Source organism: Triticum urartu, chromosome 3A (assembly GCF_056163025.1).
Source record: "Triticum urartu cultivar PI428250 chromosome 3A, HENAU_Tu73, whole genome shotgun sequence".
Taxonomy (NCBI): domain Eukaryota; kingdom Viridiplantae; phylum Streptophyta; class Magnoliopsida; order Poales; family Poaceae; genus Triticum; species Triticum urartu.
This window is the reverse complement of record NC_141875.1, coordinates 642,219,363-642,231,708: the sequence shown is the minus strand read 5'-3', so window position 1 is coordinate 642,231,708 and position 12,346 is coordinate 642,219,363. Positions and strand designations below refer to the sequence as shown.

The window sequence follows — 12,346 nt, the reverse complement described above, 5'->3', positions numbered from 1 at the left end:
TTATGCAATAAAGAAACAACCATAAGGCTTCTGCCAGTTGCCGATAACTTCAACAAAACATGATCATCTTATACAACAACTTATATCTCATCACGTCTTGACCATATCACATCACAACATGTCCTGCAAAAACAAGTTAGACGTCCTCTACTTTGTTGTTGCAAGTTTTACGTGGCTGCTACGGGCTTTAGCAAGAACCGTTCTTACCTACGCATCAAAACCACAACGATAGTTTGTCAAGTTGGTGCTGTTTTCACCTTCGCAAGGACCGGGCGTAGTCACACTCAGTTCAACTAAAGTTGGAGAAACTGACACCCGCTAGTCACCTGTGTGCATAGCACGGCGGTAAAATCAGTCTCGCGTAAGCGTACGCGTAATGTCGGTCCGGGCCGCTTCATCCAACAATACCGTCGAACCAAAGTGTGACATGCTGGTAAGCAGTATGACTTATATCGCCCACAACTCACTTGTGTTCTACTCGAGCATATTACATCAACGCATAAAACCTGGCTCGGATGCCACTGTTGGGGAACGTAACAATTTCAAAATTTTCCTACGCACACGCAAGATCATGGTGATGCATATCAACGAGAGAGTAGAGTGTTGTCTACGTACCCTCATAGACCGAAAGCGGAAGCGTTAGCACAACGCGGTTGATGTAGTCGTACGTCTTCACGGCCCGACCGATCAAGCACCGAAACTACGGCACCTCCGAGTTCTAGCACACGTTCAGCTCGATGACGATCCCCGAACTCCGATCCAGCAGAATGTCGGGGAAGAGTTCCGTCAGCACAACGACGTGGTGACGATCTTGATGTTCTACCGTCGCAGGGCTTCGCCTAAGCACCGCTACAATATTATCGAGGATTATGGTGAAAGGGGGCACCGCACACGGCTAAGAGATCAATGATCAATTGTTGTGTCTTTGGGGTGCTCCTGTCCATGTATATAAAGGAGTGGAGGAGGGGGAGGGCCGGCCCTCTCTATGGCGCGCCCTAGGGGAGTCCTACTCCCACCGGGAGTAGGATTCCCCCTTTCCTAGTAGAACTAGGAGCCCTTCCAAGTAGTAGGAGTAGGAGGGAAGGAAAGGGAAGGGAAAAAGAGAAGGAAGGAAGGGGGCGCCCCCCCTCCCTAGTCCAATTCGGACCAGCCCATGGGGAGGGGTGCGGCCACCCTTTGAGGCCTTTCTCTCCTTTCCCGTATGGCCCATTAAGGCCCAATACGAATTCCCGTAACTCCCTGATACTCCCGAAAATACCCGAATCACTCGGAACCTTTCCGATGTCCGAATATAGTCGTCCAATATATCGATCTTTACGTCTCGACCATTTCGAGACTCCTCGTCATGTCCCCGATCTCATCCGGGACTCTGAACTCCTTCAGTACATCAAAACACATAAACTCATAATATAATCGTCATCGAACTTTAAGCGTGCGGACCCTACGGGTTCGAGAACAATGTAGACATGACCGAGACACGTCTCCGGTCAATAACCAATAGCGGAACCTGGATGCTCATATTGGCTCCCACATATTCTACGAAGATCTTTATCGGTCAGACCGCATAACAACATACGTTGTTCCCTTTGTCATCGGTATGTTACTTGTCCGAGATTCGATCGTCGGTATCTCAATACCTAGTTCAATCTCGTTATCGGCAAGTCTCTTTACTCGTTCCGTAATACATCATCCTGCAACTAACTCATTAGATGCAATGCTTGCAAGGCTTAAGTGATGTGCATTACCGAGAGGGCCCAGAGATACCTCTCCGACAATCGGAGTGACAAATCCTAATCTCGAAATACGCCGACCCAACAAGTACCTTCGGAGACACCTGTAGAGCACCTTTACAATCATCCAGTTACGTTGTGACGTTTGGTGGCACACAAAGTGTTCCTCCGGTAAACAGGAGTTGCATAATCTCATAGTCATAGGAACATGTATAAGTCATGAAGAAAGCAATAGCAACAAACTAAATGATCAAGTGCTATGCTAACGGAATGGGTCAAGTCAATCACATCATTCTCCTAATGATGTGATCCCGTTAATCACATGACAACTCATGTCTATGGTTAGGAAACATAACCATCTTTGATCAACGAGCTAGTCAAGTAGAGGCATACTAGTGACACTCTGTTTGTCTATGTATTCACACATGTATTATGTTTCCGGTTAATACAATTCTAGCATGAATAATAAACATTTATCATGATATAAGGAAATAAATAATAACTTTATTATTGCCTCTAGGGCATATTTCCTTCAAAATATCCCTAAACCCTAAATATAAGACGTTGCAAGTGCATCTACAAAGACAGGTAGAAAATCTCCTTCAGCATTCTCCTCGTCCTTAGGGCAGTCCGACCATGGCACGGGCCGCCCAACTTTGCTTTTTTGTCATCTTCTTCACCTCCCACCTTCGTCTTATCTCGGCTATGCGGGCACGAAGGGCTTCGTCCGACGAAGCTCGAGGGCTACCGAAGACGAGCCAGCAGTCTCGTCCGGCGGGCTTGTCGCGCCTCCTTTTCCGATTGGTGGCGGCTCATGGAGGCGCATATGGCCTCCGTTTCAGCGCCCAACAGTGCGGAGGCAAGGTGCCACCTAAATGTTCCGTCGGCACAGTGGTGTTGCCCCATGCGGTGGTCACCGTATCGGCGAGGCCTTTGTAACGCATTGAGATCCACTGGCCAAGTGTCATTTGGGCAACGGATGCCCGCTGGATCACGGAAGATCAAGGGAGGGCACAAGCCTCCCGGGAGCGTCGGAGAGCAGCACAGACGGCCCTACTCCTTGTGGTTGTAAGACATGAGCTCACGGTCCTTGGATCGGGGCATCTCAGAGTCAAATTCAGTGTCCACCATGGAGAGATCACTGAAGCTCGTCGGAAAGGAGCTTGGTACTGTGGGAGGGAGAGGAATGCTGTTATGGTTTCGTCCGGAGTGGATTGGGTCCAATTTATGTGGGCTCAAAGTGGGCCAGAGCAGGCCTGGTTCGACGTGCGGGGCATGTCCGGGCGCATCCGGGGAGTCTCCATATCCACCCCATATATGGACTGAGAAGTGTCGGACAGTCCGGACGTTTGGACCGGTTATGGGAAGCCCGGTTGGGTGCCATTTTTTCATCCGGGCATTGACTGAGCAGCCCGCTCGGGCGTTTGGAGCAGGTCTGGGCGGGTATGGTTGGTACGAAGGTGCTCGGTGACAAGTGCATCATTGACCGCCTTAATAGCCGCATGCACGAGTGCGGGCAGCCGGGCACGAGGATGTTCATGTGCCGGTGGGTGTATGTGATCACAAAAAATCTCTACTCCTAATGGAGCAGTTGGTAGTCTCCGCCGGTCAATTTTCGTCCCACCACTTTCGTCCGGGTTTTTTTCGTAGGTTAACCATCGTAGATTTTTTTCGGTCCTCCTCCCACCTTCCACGATTCCCTTGCACCTAAGAAAAAAAACGACTGACAACCCATCGCATGAACCAGGGAGCGAAGCCCCCTCGCACAAACGAGGCTGCTCTCCCTCCGCAAACCCTAGCCGCCGCACAAGGGAAGAGACGAGGGACGGCAGGATGCACGCTGCACCGAGACGTGTCCGCCGCCGGCCTCTCCGCACCCCATTCCCCACCTCCTCCAGTCCTCGCCTACAGCTGCTCCTCCGCGACGGCAGCAGCCCTCCAGGTGCCACCGGCCCAGGCACGCCGCCTGCTTTGCATGCGCCGCCGCCAGCCCACGCACGCCGGTCAAGGCCTTGCCCCAGGCCACGGTTGGGCGCCGTGATCACTCATCTCCTCTCTGTGGCACCATCTCTCTCAGATCCAGGCTGCTCAACACTGTCGAGCCCCAACCAGAGTGCCCGTGCCTCACTGTCCTCGTGCGTCGTGACATTGTTTTCACCCTGTAGCCTAGGCTACGCGGGCTGACAGCCGTCGCCGCCATCCTCACTATCATGTGTTGTGGCGTCCGTGTTGTTTTTAGAGCTTGAAGCAAGCAGAACATTGAATATATCTTTAGGGAGGAAGATATATTCAAAGTCGTCTCTTGTACTAATGTTCAGGGCAATGGGCGCTTGATATTTTAGGGCGGAAGGCTGAAGCAAAGAAAGCGGCGACTCTTTAGTATATTTTTAGATTTGCGGCTCTTTGAGCTGTGCTACATTTGATTCGAGACCCGGATGAGGTCGGTTAAATTAGGATTAAAGTCTGCACAATAACTAGGAATAGCGAACAAGCAAGGCTATTCAGATGAAGTCTGCACTTAATACTATAGGTTTCCTTTTGGGATCCTGTACAGCTTCGCTAGCATCATAAATTAATTGTGGGATATAATGCACAGTAGTAGCTTCTTCTGTTTATTGTGGAAATCTTCTTAGTTTATAGGTTTCCTTTTCATCTCTTGTACTAATGTGTAGGTATGACATGGTGCTTTTTTTAATCTCTTGCGGATGTCAATATTTTTTCTACAGTTACATATATACAACTAAATCATAAAGGATTTTATTTTTGATTAGGTACACCATAGAATAGTCTCACATCTTGGTTTATTTATTACCCTGTTTAAATATCAACCAACATGCTTGTCAAAATTATAATTTGTTATCTGCTTGCCTCAAGGCAATATTCTCCCAAGATATATCTCTCTCTGTGTGTGTGTACTTGGACAGAAACACTCCCATACCCGAGGTCTCAGTTAATGTACTGCTATTGAATTCTTCTGTCACTTTTGATACAAAGCTATAGCTATACTTTCATTTGCCAAGAAGATAAAATAGGTTAAATACTGTGATTTATTTACATTCAGATTTTGGTATCTTTTGAGAAGTGCTCCACAAATATGAATGAAAGGAGCTTGTATTTGAGGTAATAGTCTAGGAAGTTTTATTTAAGATATCATCCGTGTCAACAAAAAATAGTCCGGCCCAACCAATGGATGGATGGGGATGAAACTCTAGACCAACACCCACCCATGGATGGATGGGGATGGGGCGACGACGGCGGAGGCGGCGGCCTTCTCTCGGTGCTTGCTGATGTGGTGGACATCGACGTCGGTGAAGGGTTGCAACACGTAGACATCAAAGGTACTGACGCCCTCCATCCTCCTCCCCTCGCCTCTCCTCCCCTCAGCTCATCTTCTTCTTCTGGATTTTTTGATTTGATCCATGCGGTTGGTTTCTGCAGGCTGCGGGTGTGACGGAGGAGCACCATGGCGGGCGTGCAGGCCATGGCTCGCTATGGAAGGCCCTTCCCTTCCCTCTCTCTATTCGGGCCATGCTCAGGCAGTCTTTTCTCTTCTCTTCCCACAAAAAAGTCTTTTCTCTTCATGATCTGAACATGTTGGAGGCCATTATTTCTCCTCTGCCATAGTTTGCTGCTGCTGCCATGTTAACTGAGAGTTGGTAGCCAATATCAAGTGATTTGGAATTTTTGTTGATTTGAACCGTAAATGTGATGATTTATCACAATTGTCATATGATCACAATTTCTCCTCTGCCATTATTCGTGCCTTTGTTAATACTTGCTTACTTCTGAAACCAGGTATCTGAATTTGAGGTGATCGTTTTCTTGCTTACTTCTGAATCCCGGTATCTGATTTTGAGGTGATGGTTCTCCATATTACATTACTATGTTAATCCCTTACCTTAGCTGTTACTCTTCCCTTTGTCAGGTTCTATTTTAACATTCGTTATTCTTTGGGGGATTTTTTATGGATTAATCCAGTTCCAACCGTTAATCTAGACATTGAGTTGAGAGATGCAATATTCATCAACATGTTTATAGGCTTGTTGGTAGCAGAATCTGCATAGAATTGTAAAAAAATTATCTTGTATAAAGACTTAGCTATGGTGCTTGGCACATAATTTTTTTATTTTTGCTTCAGAAGGAGTTGTGCAAGATGTCAACATTATTGCGAAGATAAAAAACTTCTACCGAAGGCTAAAAGCTTTATAGTTTTGGGATTCACCGGATGGCTTCCATGAAACATCATCTTTTCTTGAGGTATCCAATGTTTCATATCTGTACCTGCTGCTGCAGTTTCTTAAGAGATATATACATATCAGTTTCATCAGAAAAAATAGGCATGCTTGCTTTGTAAAGGATAGTGACATTTGCCTGATGTTATCTAGTAACCCTTAAAAGGAGGGAAACACCTGTTGTAGCTTTTGTTCATTGACCATTTTTGCTCCTCAAATCTGCTGAAGCTGAATAAAGTATCTTATTCAAGATTTCCTTGCTCCAGTAGATCTGAAAGTAGTAGTTTAAGACCTTCATGTCTATAGCAGTGTTGACGCCATTGATATATTATGGGAACTACTTTGAGCAAAAATAATCTAAGTGATATATCTTTCGTATCATCTTGTTACAAAGAAGAGCATGGAGTGGCGACGGTTATAGCAGGAGCAGGGCAGCCACAGCTTCTCCTTATTACAAAAACTTTCAGAAACGAAGGGAAGATAGCCTATAAAGCGAGGACAAAATATGTCTGGTCAGGGACTACCAAAAATTAAATACGTGCCATCTACTTCGATTCTGGTATATGCCTCTCTTTCTTCTATCATTTATTGTTGCTTTGTTTCAACTTTCTTCTGTAGATTTTACAGCACGCAAGTTTCAGTATCCCAAAGTTGGTTTCAAAACTTCAGATCCACAAGATTGATAAGATGTGATATATTTTTGTGATGTTTAACTCGGTTGTCTCTGTTTACTTAGGAGTGGAGTTCCAACTCTGCCGATATAACAAGATTAAGTGGTAACGGTTGAAACTCTTTTGCATGTAAATGTTTAACTAAATTATTTAATATGGTCTAAACTTCTTTAGCTTGCAACTATTTAATCAAATTATTTTATGTGAGCTATCACAGTGACACCATACCTTGAGTACCACTTAGTACATATATATGAAAAGATTATGATAATTGACCTTTCATTATCGGATCTCATGGCAATCATGATATTCTGGCCCTGTTCGGCAAATCGCCACGGAGCGGAGCCAGCAGAGCGGCCTTCCAGCCACTCCTCAAATTAGAACTAGATCCTGCTCCGCTCCGGCGTGGAGTTGGAGAGTGGAGAGAGTCCAAACAGCCCCTCTATTTTGCAGCTTCAAATTTAAGATATAGTATTTGCTTCACCAGCTATATAATTGTACTGATACAACTGGAACACCATAGTTAGATTTACCATAAAAATATATTCTAAGCATAGTTTTATTACATTTTAGAATTATGACTGAGTGGTATTTTGTGACTTGTGAGTGTCAGGTTTGATGCATAAAAACAATGTGGTGTATTTGTTATGTGCCATTCTGCTCAAGAACCTCATCCCCATCATGCATTTTTTTCCTTTCATTTGAGTTAGTAAAGTGGTTTCTGAATCTGTTCGAAGTTTCCCTTTCGTTCTCAATGCGGTCGGACCTGATTAAATAGCCTGTTCTTCCTTCTTCGGGTAAGATATGGAAATCTGTATTATGCTAATTAGGAGAAGCAAATCATCCACCTTCCGTACCTAAACTGATTCTTCATTCTTCGGTTATGTCTTACAAAGCTGTACTACGCGAATTGGTTGAAGCAAGCAGTAATTCTGTACCATACAATTAGCAAGGAAGGCTGCACCAATCTCTGATCTGGGTTGTTAGTGTCTGCCCATTCATGGATTGGCATTCATCACTTTGGCAATCATCCATGGTTCTTATGAATTGTAACTGATTTGATATGAATGCCTAATCCAATTTTATATGCAATTATGATCAGTTTGAATCGCACCAACTAGCATAGCTATTGAAGATCCATTTATTCGTTTACCTCCGTCTGAAATTTCGAGCTTTTCTATAATTTCTCCATATTAACAGATTATATAACACTAGTTTGGACACTGAAGTTACACAACTGCATACTATGAACCTGAGATGCACTGCACGGAGGCTGAATTTTACCAAAGTAACTCTGGCCCTTGCAACTGTAAGGTCTGTTCTTCCTCTACCATCCTCTAGGTTCCTATTTTCAATGTTATTCAATGATGTATGAACATTGCTTGGATTGTTGGATTCTTTGATGTTATTTGTTGGATTCAATGATGCATGAACAGAGCTGAAACACAACACTTTCCAATTTCGACTGAACAACACAACACCAGATTGCAGTGTTCTTAAAGCCAATAGCTTTCTTCATGCAAAGAACAAAGGGTTCATAATGATGCAGTGATGAAAAAAATAATCTGAGTACATATTGACCTTCTCACTGATCATGGAAAGAGGTAACCAAGGTTTTTGATTGGCCACACATTAGTATTATGGTAGTTTTGACAAACATGGTGAGAGTAAGTTATGCAGACATCATGCTTCTTAGGTTCAATTATATTGTTGTATGTTTTGTGCTTAACAGTGCAATTTTTAGCCTCCTTAGCCAGGCACCTTGGAAAGGATGGAAAGGATTCTGGTGGAAGGATGATGAGAAGCTGGGCATGGCCAGTTGCACCAAAGCATGAGAAGGCTGTGAGAGAGGTGGTGGAGATGGTGAAGATATCTTGTCCGATGGAAGATCAAGGTAACCAGATCAGATGTACCATAGGCTTTATTTCCTCACAACGACCATTTATGCAATTTTCTATTGACATATACCATTGGGGAAAGGAAATCTTCACATGAATTTTTACAATACCTTCTGTTATGTTGTAAACGTGTTGGTAGTACCATGTATCATCTGGCATTTAAAGAATAATTAATTGTAATGTGGCATTATCTATCACTAGATACGGATTTGCCTTTTGTTTCTATTTTGTCAGGAAGAATCATGCATGAGAAGGATAAAGCTCTTTCCTGTATCGTTTTTTATATCTGGGAAGATTATTACTGGTTGTGCCGCCATGACATGTGTGAATGAGGTAAAAGCAAAGAAATCAGAGAAATGGTTGTAGCCAAAGTCAGACATATTCATTAAGTCTCCTAGGAAGATCTCCTTCGTCTCTTTCATATTGCATATCCACGGGTCACATGGAGGGTGATAGCTCTGAAGTGTATGCAAGGTTTACGAGTCGATGAGTCGTTCTGAGGTTGAGACTCATAGACTAATCGTCCTTGGACTCATAATCCATGAGTGTATGATAGTGTACAATGTGTGGTATGTAGCTTCAACATTTTTAGGTGCTGGTAATTTTTGCTGCCATTGGCCCATAGCGTTTATCTGCTTCCTTCTACATAAGATAAACATGAGCTACGTTAGTGTCTATCACTTTTTTAAAAGTAGAAACAACTTGGAGAAAAAATATGTTTGGTCTATTAAATTTCTCTATATAAACCGAAGCATGGTTCTGCCAGCCATGAATTTTGCAGTGTAATAATTTTTAGTAAGTCCTTTCCAACCTTTTCGTGTTCATATTTAAGCCTGACTAAATTATGTAGTGCATCATATTTGTGCACATGTTAACTACACTCTCCATTCATGAAATTGGGTATAAATTTTGTAACACTATTTAGACCAGTTAAACCCTCGAGCCTGCGCAAGTGGGAGCTATATGCACCGGGCTGCCTCTATTTTTAATCTTGTGGTAGTTAAGCATTTCCAATTTCTAATAAAGAAAGCCTCCAAGTATCTAACCATAGAGTAGTGCTCTCAAGTTACAAGCTAGACTCTTTTGTTACAGAGCTTTCAGGTGTTGCTGCTAAAGAAAGCCTGCCCTTAATAAGTATACAAAGAGCTCCTGTCTACTGGGGCAGCACTCTGGGTACATGGTCGAATGCCACTTCCATGTATCAAAAACAATTTTTTAGCTTGTAAGGACACGTATCCATGAAATTTTATATGCTCAAAATGATACTCCTTGTTGAGGACTAGACATTAACTGAAACATGAATGGTGTTAATCTTTACATTTTGTATGTCTAACTAAGAAGACGGAGGGAACACACAATTCTGAAGTTTTCTGTAACTGTATTATGCATGTGTGTACCTTCCTCTCACTTTCCCTTCCCCTTTCCCTTTGTTAGCTACTCCTTTTTCGCATTTCTACCTCATACGCCCTTTTTCATTTCTACAATTTGCACGGAAGAGAAGTGTGCCAAATAATGGATTCACCATAGTGACAAATCGCAATGTTACTTGTATAGCAGATCACAAACCGAGAATGTTGAGTTTCTGAAAACCATAAGCATGCTATTATAGCAGCTCTATTCATTTTCTTGTAATGACTAATACTTTCAGATTCTTCTTGGGTATGAAATATGTAACATCCCAAATTTCCAATTTGGAATGTTTTACATTAGATCATCAATGCATATCATATTTTATTTTGCATTTTGGTTGATCCTAGAAATTCTACGCAACTCAATGACCCACGGAGAGAGTTGGGGATTTCGTTATTTTCATATTTGAGTTTTCTCAAATTTTGAGAATAGGATTTGATTTTATTTCTATTACAATAATATGAGAGAGGGAATAAAATGACTTTCCCAAAATAAAGAAATATTGAGGATTTAATAATAAAATCAAATAAGATTTTATTTCGGAGTTTTTCGGTGTTTTATTTGAATTTAGGAAAAATGTGCGTTTTTCAAAATTGCATTTAGGTCCCAAATAAATGTTCACCTTGTACGTCTTGATTTTATAATCCCGTGAAAATTTATTTCGGAATTTTTGGAGTCCGTTTAGTATTTCTTTTTATTTTTCTTCCGAGCGGAATAAAAAAAACGAACCGACCTACGGGCCGTGTCCGACTACGACTCTGGTCCGAGGGGGCCTTTATAAGCCGGGGGAGGCCCAGCCCCAGCCCCAGCCCCAGCCAAACCCTAGCCGCGCCCCAGCCCCCGCGCCGCCGCTAGCAGCCGCCGCCTCGCCACCCGCGCCGTGCGCCGCCGCCGCCGCGCCGCCGCCGCCCGCTGCCGCGCCGCCGCGCCGCCGCCGCCCGCTGCCGCGCCGCCCTGCGCCGCCGTCGCCGGACGCCGCCGCCGCCGCCGAGGTTCGCCGCCGCCTCGACTTCCGCGCCAACGTTTTTAAAAAAAATCGGTTTTCGTCAATTTTTTTTCTAGTTTCGGTTTTTTTAGTAGATCAGTTTTTCCGATTTATTTATTTAGCGAGTGTCCATCCGTTTGTTCGTTCTAGCGAGCGTTCCTCGTTTTTCTTTTTCTCGGATTAAATCCACGATTTTTCTGATCGCGATTCCTGATCCGATTTTCGTTTTAGTATAACTTTTCGCTCGTTTATCGGAATCAGGCGATTCAAGCGCCTAGAGTTTCGTCTCGAAACCCTCTATCCGTTTAATCAACTTAAACAAGTTTTTGCTACTGTAAAATTTGCCTTAGATCCAGATTAGTAGAACGAAGTTGTTTTCTTTCGCAGTTTGACTTTCGTTGCTTTGTTCGATTTGATTCTTTTTGCCAACCGGAGTTCTTAAGTTCAACCTTCTGGTTAGATCTCTTATTTGAGTTTTACCCGTGCATTAGATGAGTACTTATTGTATGCTTGTTTGTTTGTCTGCGATAGAATACCCAGAGTGCGCCGCTTGTTACTTCGAATCATTAGGTTTCGCGGATCATCAGCAAGGCAAGTAACACTTTGATCATACCTTTTCTACTACCCAGTTTTATTGCATTAGATCAATCCTCACACATTGCATGATTATGATCTAATTAAATTGTGGGATGGGAAGTAGATGAGGTAGTACCTATTACCTGTTATTATCAAACCTTTGGGAATTACTTCTGCGTTTGCTTATTATGCCATGCTATGCTAGTAGACGTGGATTGGGTGAGTGATATCCATGACAGATGTGAGATTGTTAATTAATGGTTTATCTAAGGTGGCAACTTAAACACACATCTGGGTGGATTGAGGCACCTGGGTATTCCAGGACTTGCCTGTTTTCTTTTGGATCGCCACCCAGGCTCAAAGGGATCATGAGACTATTCATACTAGAAATTTCCGTGTGCAGCCACAAGCAATTATGGGCTCTAGCATAGTTGACTAAGTCGTGCAAACTCTTACAGTGGTAGACTAGCAGATGTAGGGGATGTAGGTGGTACGGTCTACCTGATCGTAAGGTGCTAGCGCTTCTGAAAGACTATGTCTCGGTCATCCGTCTTCTCAAACACCATGTAGTGCGAGAAACCAAACGGAGGCGATCGAGTCTTGTGGGGAAAAGTGTGCAAACCTCTGCAGAGTGTAATAAACTAATCATGGTTAGCCGCGTCCCCGGGTATGGACATCTTGAGTATCTAGTACTTGGATTTTCATGTGAATCTCAACATGTTACTCTAAATTAATATTGTTGGGTTTTAATGTTGATGCTTAATTGGGATTGAGAATGCTGTCAACCATTCTCAATGTTTAACAACTACCATGATAATTAAATAAATTTATTCCTTTGAAGTAG

At 43.4% G+C, this 12,346-nt stretch overlaps 1 long non-coding RNA gene across 2 annotated transcripts; it reads left to right on the top strand.

Annotated features, from left to right (window-relative positions):
* Positions 1-4,639: 4,639 nt before the first annotated feature.
* On the top strand, positions 4,640-8,754 carry LOC125545774 (uncharacterized). Of its 2 annotated transcripts, XR_015598805.1 has the most exons (6): positions 4,640-5,068; positions 5,169-5,266; positions 5,526-5,587; positions 5,869-5,987; positions 6,360-6,521; positions 6,699-8,754. It is a non-coding gene; the product is annotated as an uncharacterized LOC125545774 (long non-coding RNA). The 2 variants fall into 2 exon arrangements; XR_015598804.1 differs by having other exon boundaries at positions 6,360-8,754.
* Positions 8,755-12,346: the final 3,592 nt, after the last annotated feature.